Source organism: Coenobita brevimanus, chromosome 26 (assembly GCF_032717465.1).
Source record: "Coenobita brevimanus isolate Jiangsu-jjx chromosome 26, ASM3271746v2, whole genome shotgun sequence".
Taxonomy (NCBI): Eukaryota; Metazoa; Arthropoda; class Malacostraca; order Decapoda; family Coenobitidae; genus Coenobita; species Coenobita brevimanus.
In genome coordinates this window covers 16,277,831-16,286,405 of record NC_136979.1, presented here as the reverse complement: position 1 = coordinate 16,286,405, position 8,575 = coordinate 16,277,831, and positions in this window count along the sequence as shown.

Here is an 8,575-nt window from a genome sequence, read left to right as displayed (position 1 = left end):
CAAGAGCCAGAGAATTCGTAGGCATGCCTTTGCTAATAAATATCTAACCTGGGGTGAGGAGCAATGGTTGTCAGTGTTGTGGTCTGATGAGGCAACGTTTAGTGTTACCTGTAACAGAGGAGCACGTGTGTATCGACGCAAAGGTAGTGACCCACTTGACCCACGGTATGTAGAAAGCACAGTTAAACATCCTGATTCACTCATGGTATAGGGTTGTTTCTCAGGGAAGGGTTTGGGGAAGCTTGTTGTACTTCCCAAGAACCTCAGAGTGAATCAGGATGTTTACCTGGAGCTTCTGTGTGATCATTTACCAGACTCCTTCGAGCTAACAGGTGCACGAGTGTTTCAGCAGGACGGTGCACCTGCTCACAAGGCCAAATCAGTCACCAATTGGCTTCGTGACTGCGAGGTATCATTCATGACAGACTGGCCAGGAAATAGCCCAGACCTCAACCCGATTGAAAACCTCTGGTACCTCGTAAAGAAGAGTCTCCAAAGGAAGGACGTGAGCTCTCTGCCTAACCTAGAAGCCACCATTCGTGACTCGTGGGACAAAATACCCCTCCAGCACCTCAGGAGCCTCGCCCTTTCACTTCCAAGACGTCTCAGGTCTGTGGAGAAACGTAAAGGCTACCCTACGAAGCACTAAAGGTAAATAAAATGCATTATTTATATGTTTTTTCAATGTTGAAAGGTTTGTTTCTCAGGAGGGATGCAGGGCACTCCAAACTTCTGACAAGCACTGTATATATATATATATATATATATATATATATATATATATATATATATATGTGTGTATATTTATATATAAACATATATATATATATATATATATATATATATATATATATATATATATATATATATATAAACATATATATATATATATATATATATATATATATATATATATATATATATATATATATATATATACACTAATCCCTCCACTATCCGACGTAATAGAGCCAAAGGCATGTCCGGAAAGTGGTCCTGTCCGGATAGTGGGGACCAGCCTCCTGGACTGATACTTATAGACCCTAACCCAGCCTAACTTTGAAAGCCACCTAAATAACTCCCTACCGGACATGCATAGCATCTATTGAAAACTATTTAAGACCCTATTTACACCAATAATGGACATAAAGCATGAAATAAATGAAAAAGAACCAAAGAATGAGGAATTAGAAGTGACTGTACCTCAGCCAGGGTACCAACATCACGTTTGTGGCTGCCTTTCTAAGGTTTTGGCACTGGTGAAAATGCTCTTGAAGCAGTGTTGTGCTGCACTTAATTCTTTGCACTGTGAGTTATAATTATTTAACACTGCACATTGTTCTTAACTGCACCACTGCAGTTCTAACCGCCAGATAAACTGCCAATTTGCACTCCACAGTTGATCCTTTGCATTCTAAGTTCAAATTTCTTAACACTGCACAACACTGTAAATTCCCATGTGGTCTAGAGGTGAGGTATTGCAGTATATTCACTGTTTATTCACAAAAAACGAGCACATGTGGCTTCCAGTGCGATAAGCATCTATTCACAATCGAAGTTAGGGAGTTACTGTTGATGTCGGAGAAACAGAGTTGCCAGATCGCAACAGCCACATTACCAATCCCCTCAACTTTCATTACCAAATTTAACTTTTCATTACCAAATTCGTAAAGCTAGCATTTATTCTTCACTAATTATATATACAAGTGGAAATACATGCAATTACTCTCCTTATAATTAACACCATGTTGATTATTTTCACACTATGTTGGGTAGCAGATTAATCAGAGAGAGCAGACAATCCACCATCTCCATCCTGTGTATCCTCATACATGCGAAAAATCCATTTGGTAATGCATTATTCTGATTCATTACCAAACGAATTTTTCATTACCAAATTGGCCCACACTTGGTAATGTAAAATAACAAACGGCAACCCTGAGAGGGAAGGGGGGAGGGGGGAGGAAGGAAGGGGTGAAGGGGCCATGGTGTAAGCAGCTGTTTGGCACTGCGCGGCAATTTCAAATTAAGGGTGGGAAAAAATTCGGATTTTTTTGGATTTTTTTTTTCTTTTTTGGCCATTTTCCGGTTCCGATGGTCCAGGCCCACAATGTCCGGTAAGTGGGGATGTCCGGAAAATGGGCGTCCGGAAAGTACAGGGATTACTGTGTGTGTATATATATATATATATATATATATAAACTGTATTTATAAATAAACACACATATATATATATATATATATATATATATATATATATATATATATATATATATATAAAATCCCTCCAATATCTGACGTAATAGAGCCAAAGGTATTTCCGGATAGTGATCCTGTCCGGATATTGGGCCCCAGCCTCCTGGACTTGTACTTATGGACCCTAACTCAGAAAAACACCTATACAACTCCCTCTGGACATGCATTGCACCTATTTAAGACCCAAATCACACCAATAAGGGACATAGAAGACTGAAATAAATGCAAAAGAACCATAAAATGAGGTATTAGAGGTGAGTTTATACAATATTAAACATTCTGGGTACTTACAAGTCCTGGCTCCTGGACTGATTTGAACTGCCAGTTTGCAGTCCACAGTTAATCCTCTGCACTCTAAATTCTAATTTCTTAACACTGCACAACACTGTGAATTCCCATGTGGTCTAGTGGCGAGGTATTGCAGTTTATTCACAAAAAACAAGCACCTATGGCTTGCACTGCTATAAGAATCTGCTCTCGATCGGAGTTTGGCTGTGACTGTTGATGATGGCGGGGTAACAGAGTTGCCAGATCGCAACAGCCTTATTACCAATCTCCTCAACTTTCATTACCAAATTTAACTTTTCATTACCAAATTCGTAAAGCTAGCATTCATTCTTCACTAATTATATATACAAGTGGAAATACATGTAATCACTCTTCTTATAATTAACAACATGTTGATTATTTTCACGCTATGTAGGGTAGCAGATTAATCAGAGAGAGCAAACAATCCACCATCTCCATCCTGTGTATCCTCATACATGTGAAAAATCCATTTGGTAATGCATTATTCTGATTCATTACCAAACGAATTTTTCATTACCAAATTGGCCCACACTTGGTAATGAAAAATACCAAATGGCAACCCTGACAGGGGAGGGGGGAAGGGGAGGAAGGAAGGGGGGAAGGGGAGGAAGGAAGGGGGGAAGGGGAGGAAGGAAGGGGGGAAGGGGAGGAAGGAAGGGGGGAAGGGGAGGAAGGAAGGGGGGAAGGGGAGGAAGGAAGGGGTGAAGGGACCATGGTGTAACAGCTGTTCGGCGCCAGGCAGCAATTTCAAATTACGAGAGGGAAAAAAGTCAGATTTTTTTCGAATTTTTTGAGGTTTTTGGCCCATTTTGGGAATACTGGATCCCGGGACGATTATGTCCGGTTAGTGGGGATGTTCGGATATTGGGCATTCGTATATTAGAGATTTTACTGTATAAGTATATATAAGTGTATATATATATATATATATATATATATATATATATATATATATGTATCTATTGCCAGACGCCTCAATCCCGTTTGGGGTGGCCACAAACAAATCGCCTCCAAGTCGCCCTGTCCCCCGCCATTTCACTGCCCTGCTCCCAACTCACACCCCCCTCTCTCATATACCTCTCCACCCCATCCCTCCATCTCATCCTCGGCCTCCCCCTCCCTCTTCCCCCCTCCACCTCACTCACATACACTCTCTTCGTCAGTCTTTCACCCTCCATCCTCTCCACATGGCCAAACCACCTCAGTGTGTTCCTCATAACGCTTCCTATCACTTCCACATCCACACCACAACGCTCCTTTATATCCTCATTCGTCAGCCTGTCTCTCCACGTGACTCCACGGGCTCCTCTTAAATAACTCATTTCCACTGCTCTCACTCTTGACTTGTGTCCTTCCAACAATGTCCAAGCTTCACTTCCGTACGTTAGAGTTGGTATCACAATACTGTCATGTAGTAACTTTTTCACTTCCATGCTCACTTCCCTGTTTCTTATCACTGCTTTCAAAGAACCAGCAACCTTTCTTCCCTGCTGTACCCTTTCAAGCACTTCACCCTCCAAACCTCCATCCTTACTCATCACACTACCCAAATACTTAAACGTACTCACATTTTCCAATTCCTCACCATCCAACCTTGCTGTACATTCACTAACTTCACCTCTCTCAAAGACCATCACTTTACTCTTCCCTACATTCACCTTTAGGTTCCGTTTCTTACACATTCTCTCAAACTCATCCACTAAGCCTTGCAGCTCCCCTTCGTCTTCACTCAACAACACAGTATCATCTGCAAACAACAGTACAGGGAGTTTCCAAACACTATCCTCTCTCACCAGGGCCACTCCAACATCCACTACCCTACCTTGTACCTCTTTTATTACCCCATCCATGTACAGATTGAACAACCATGGAGACATGACACATCCCTGTTTCAAACCAACTTTGAAAGAGAAAAATTCACTTAGTTCACCATCCACACGCACTGCAGCCTTCGCACCATCGTACATACTCTTCACAGCATTCAACAACTTCCCATCTACTCCATATACAGTACAATCCCAGATAACCGGGTGGCTTGGGGAATTTACCTTCCCGGTTACAGATTTTTCCCGTATTTCTGATTTTCAAGTCAAATCTATACAAAGGCTATCACAGCAGTAAATACAGTTCAGGTACTCACCAGTCACATTAGGGGTTACACTAAGAGATTCTGCCTAAAAACCTGCCTTGTAAACACACACCATGGTCATAACGCACGTGTGCAATGTCTAGCAACTTGCAGTACTGCAAATTACACCAGGCCATTGTTTACCAAATTACTGTATTCATTATATGTACTGTACTCAAAAAATTGAAAAATAAAATAAAGAAATAAAAGCTTGAACATTTATTAGTGAACTGATGATGTGTTAAGAATGCACTGTAGAATTACCACAACACCTGTGCCCCCACGTGAGTTTGTTTACGTTTCCGACTGTTCTTCTTCTTCCCTACTTGACCTCCATCACTCCACCCCTCACCCGCCACTCAGCTGTTTTGCAGAAAATAAAATAAATGATGTACGTATGAAATGCAGGCATATTATTTATTTATTTTTCTTCCAACAAAGTAAACTTTCATTCCTATTAACATTTATATTCAGCCATTAGTGTTTTATAATGTTCGCCTTTTTCAAGTCTGTTGCATATGTCCAGTTTCTGTTTCAAGGTAAGCACGATACGCTTACGTTTAGTTTGCACTTTTGGCATTTTGGAGTGTACAAATTACCGTCTATCAGAGGAACACAATAGCAAGAGACCTTGTTTACTGTCTGGTGGCAAAATGCAGACTGGTGATTTTTGGAGGGTGTGGAGGATGACTGAATTCAAGTAGGGGAAAGAGGGGGAGAGGAGGGGTGGTTAAGAGGATTTGCTAGGGATTTACATCAGTCGGAAATGCCTTCACCTCGCTTTGTCTGACTTCCCCCAGCCTCGCATGACACAATCAAATGGCGGTTTGGCGGTCCATTCAAATTGGCGCACAGTTATAACTTACTGACATTTTTACCAGCCCTTGAATTTTCCCGTTGTTCTGAGTATTCCGTTTGTCTGGATACCGGATAGATGGGATTGTACTGTATTCTTAACACTTTCCACAATCCTTGTCTATCCACCCTGTCATATGCTTTCTCCAAATCCATGAAAGCCGCATACAACTTCTTTCCCTTCTCTAGAAACTTTTCCACTAAAGATCTAAGAATGAATATCTGATCTACACAACCTCTTCCCTTCCTAAAGCCTCCCTGTTCTTCTCCAACTAATTCCTCTGTTCTTTCTCTAACTCTGTCTATAAGTATCCTACCATACACTTTTCCTATTATCCTAAGAAGACAAATGCCCCTATGATTACCACACACTTCTTTTTCCCCTTTTCCTTTGTACAAGGGAATAACTATACCTGACTTCCAATCCTCCAGGACTACCTTCCTCCCAGGCCAATCTGCACATCTTCCACAGCCATTCTACTACTATCTCTCCCCCATGCTTCAGCATTTCACCACACACTCCATATATATATATATATATATATATAGTAATCACTCTAATATCCGGACGCCCAATAACTGAACATCCCCACTACTTGGACATAATCGTCCTGGGATCCAACATCCCCCCCCCAAAAAAAAAAAAAAAAAAAGTTTTTTTCCCGTCCGTAATTTGAACTTACCGCGTGTGGCGCGGGAGAGCATTGTTTTGGCACATCATTCCTCCGATGTCCGATAGAGCGCCCCTGCATCCTCCCCACTTTCCGCCTGTCTCTCGCCGCGAGTGCAAGCTCGTCGTAATGGCTGCCCACGTGATCGCTTTTGTGGTGGTGCCCTACCTGCTGCAGGGCCTGCTGCTGCTCTCGGGCCTCCTCTTAGTGTGTGTGATGATGGCCCCACCACCTGAGAAAAGGAAGAGAGTGGTGTTGACTCTGGAGAAGAAGAGGGAGATATTGGAGAAAGTAGATGCGGGGTGGTCTTCTTCCCGCACTCTCCGCGAGTTTAACCTGGCCCGGTCGAGACAAACTCATGCAGTACACGGCTGACTTCTCATCGAGAAGCAAACGCAACGTGGAAAGGAAGGTTATGTTTACCCCCAAGTTTGCACAAATCGACCGATCCACGTTGATTTGGTATCGACAACAACGTACTGTTGGTGTGATGGTACGTGGAACGGAGCTGAAGGCTGCTGCTGAGTAGTTCCCCAGGCTTCACGACGCCCTAGACTTCAAGGCATCCGAGGGTTGGCTCTTCGCGTTCAAGTTGCGGCATGGCCTTACCAACCATAAAGCACATGGCGAAGCCTTGGATGCTAATGAGGATGGATCAACAAGGAGAGCCTAACTCTCGGTCAAGTCTACAACGCTGACAAAACTGGCCTATTCTATCGGTCGCTGCCAACGAACACTCTAGCCGAGGAGACGGAGAAGCGTGTACCTGGCCGCAAGCTTTCCAAGGAATGGATATCTGCTTTGTGTTGTGCCAGTGCCAACGGCATGCACCGGCTTAAGCCCGTTGTTGTTGGCTGCGCAAAGCAGCCTCGATGCCTTCGTGGGATGATGGCTGTCCTTCTTGTCGTCTGGTACCATTCTTTGAAGGCATGGTTCACAGCTATGATCTTCAAAGACTGGTTTCACCGTCACTCTGTCAAGGAGGTCATCCATTACCAGACGAAGACACTGGGAATCCCGCGCGACCAGGTAAAGGCCCTCCTTCTACTCAACAATGCACCTGCCCACCCGTGCGACAAGGACTTGGTTGCTGAAAATGGCCGTATTAGGTGCATGTTTCTGCCACCTAATATGACTGCTCTCATCCAACCAATGGACCAAGGAGTGATCGTGGCAACAAAGCGCCTATACCGTCGGAAGTTCCTGGACGAGGGGGATGGTTGTTCTCGAGGACGAGGATGAGCGCAGGGAGGGACGGGACACACGAGGCAAGCGGACTTTGGAAAACCTTCGCCGCTACAACATCAAGTCTGCGCTGTACAACTGGGCTAGTGCATGGAAGGAAGTCCCTGTGAAGACTGGAAAATGGTTGGTCTCGTCTGCTTCTCGGAACGGATGTGGAGCACGATTTTCTAGGCTTTGACGTGGATGACTTCCATGCACGGCTACGTACGCACGGCGACGATGTAGATGTGGACAATGTTCGTGAGTGGTTGGATGGCGACGAGGGCGATCCTGGGTATCAGACGTTGTCTGATATCGAGATTGCGTCTTCGGTTGCAGGTGTCAGTACCGAACTTGAAGATTCCGACGCTGAAGGCGACGATGATGCGGACTCCTCTTAACAGGACACTACTCCAGCCATCCCCAAGCTGAGCGCACTCCGGGAACATCTAGAGTTCGTCATAGACTACCTGGAACACCCGGACTGCGACAGGGAGATGGGTCCCTTGGGACTCATGGAGAAGTGCGTTCTTTCAGGCAGCGCATCATCAATCGTCAGAATCGTTGGTCATTGCGTCAATCAACCATTGACAGTTTTTTCAGGCCCGTGACCCCCACTGTGCCCAGCCCTGGCTCCACTCTGTTGCCTCCCCAAGACAGGCCCTCATGCTCTGAGCCACAGCCCAGCACATCAGCCACGGTGGAGTCACCGCTCGACGTGAGTTTGCGGCTGTCTTCAGAGTCCTCTGCAGTGGGTACGCCATCACCACGACCCAGCGATGCACCCCTTGGTCGCCTGCCAGTGATACTCTCGGACTCTGACAGTGAATAAACAGCAAGAACTTCTCCACTAGACCACACGGGAATTTTGAGTGTTGTGCAGTGAAAAAAACAGTGTGTTGTGTTAAGGATTTAAAGTTGTGAGAGAAAAACTCTATAGAAAAAAAATTTAACGTAAATAGACTTGTTTGTTTTGGCTTTGGAAAATTATAAGAATGGGAAAAGTTAAAGTGGAACACTCAGTAAGTCACAATGGAGCATTATTTAGACAAAAGTGCACACTGTGAAGAGAACGGACTTCTGTGTGTTATTGACTAAGTTCAGTGCAAGACTTCAGGAACAGTGTACTGCA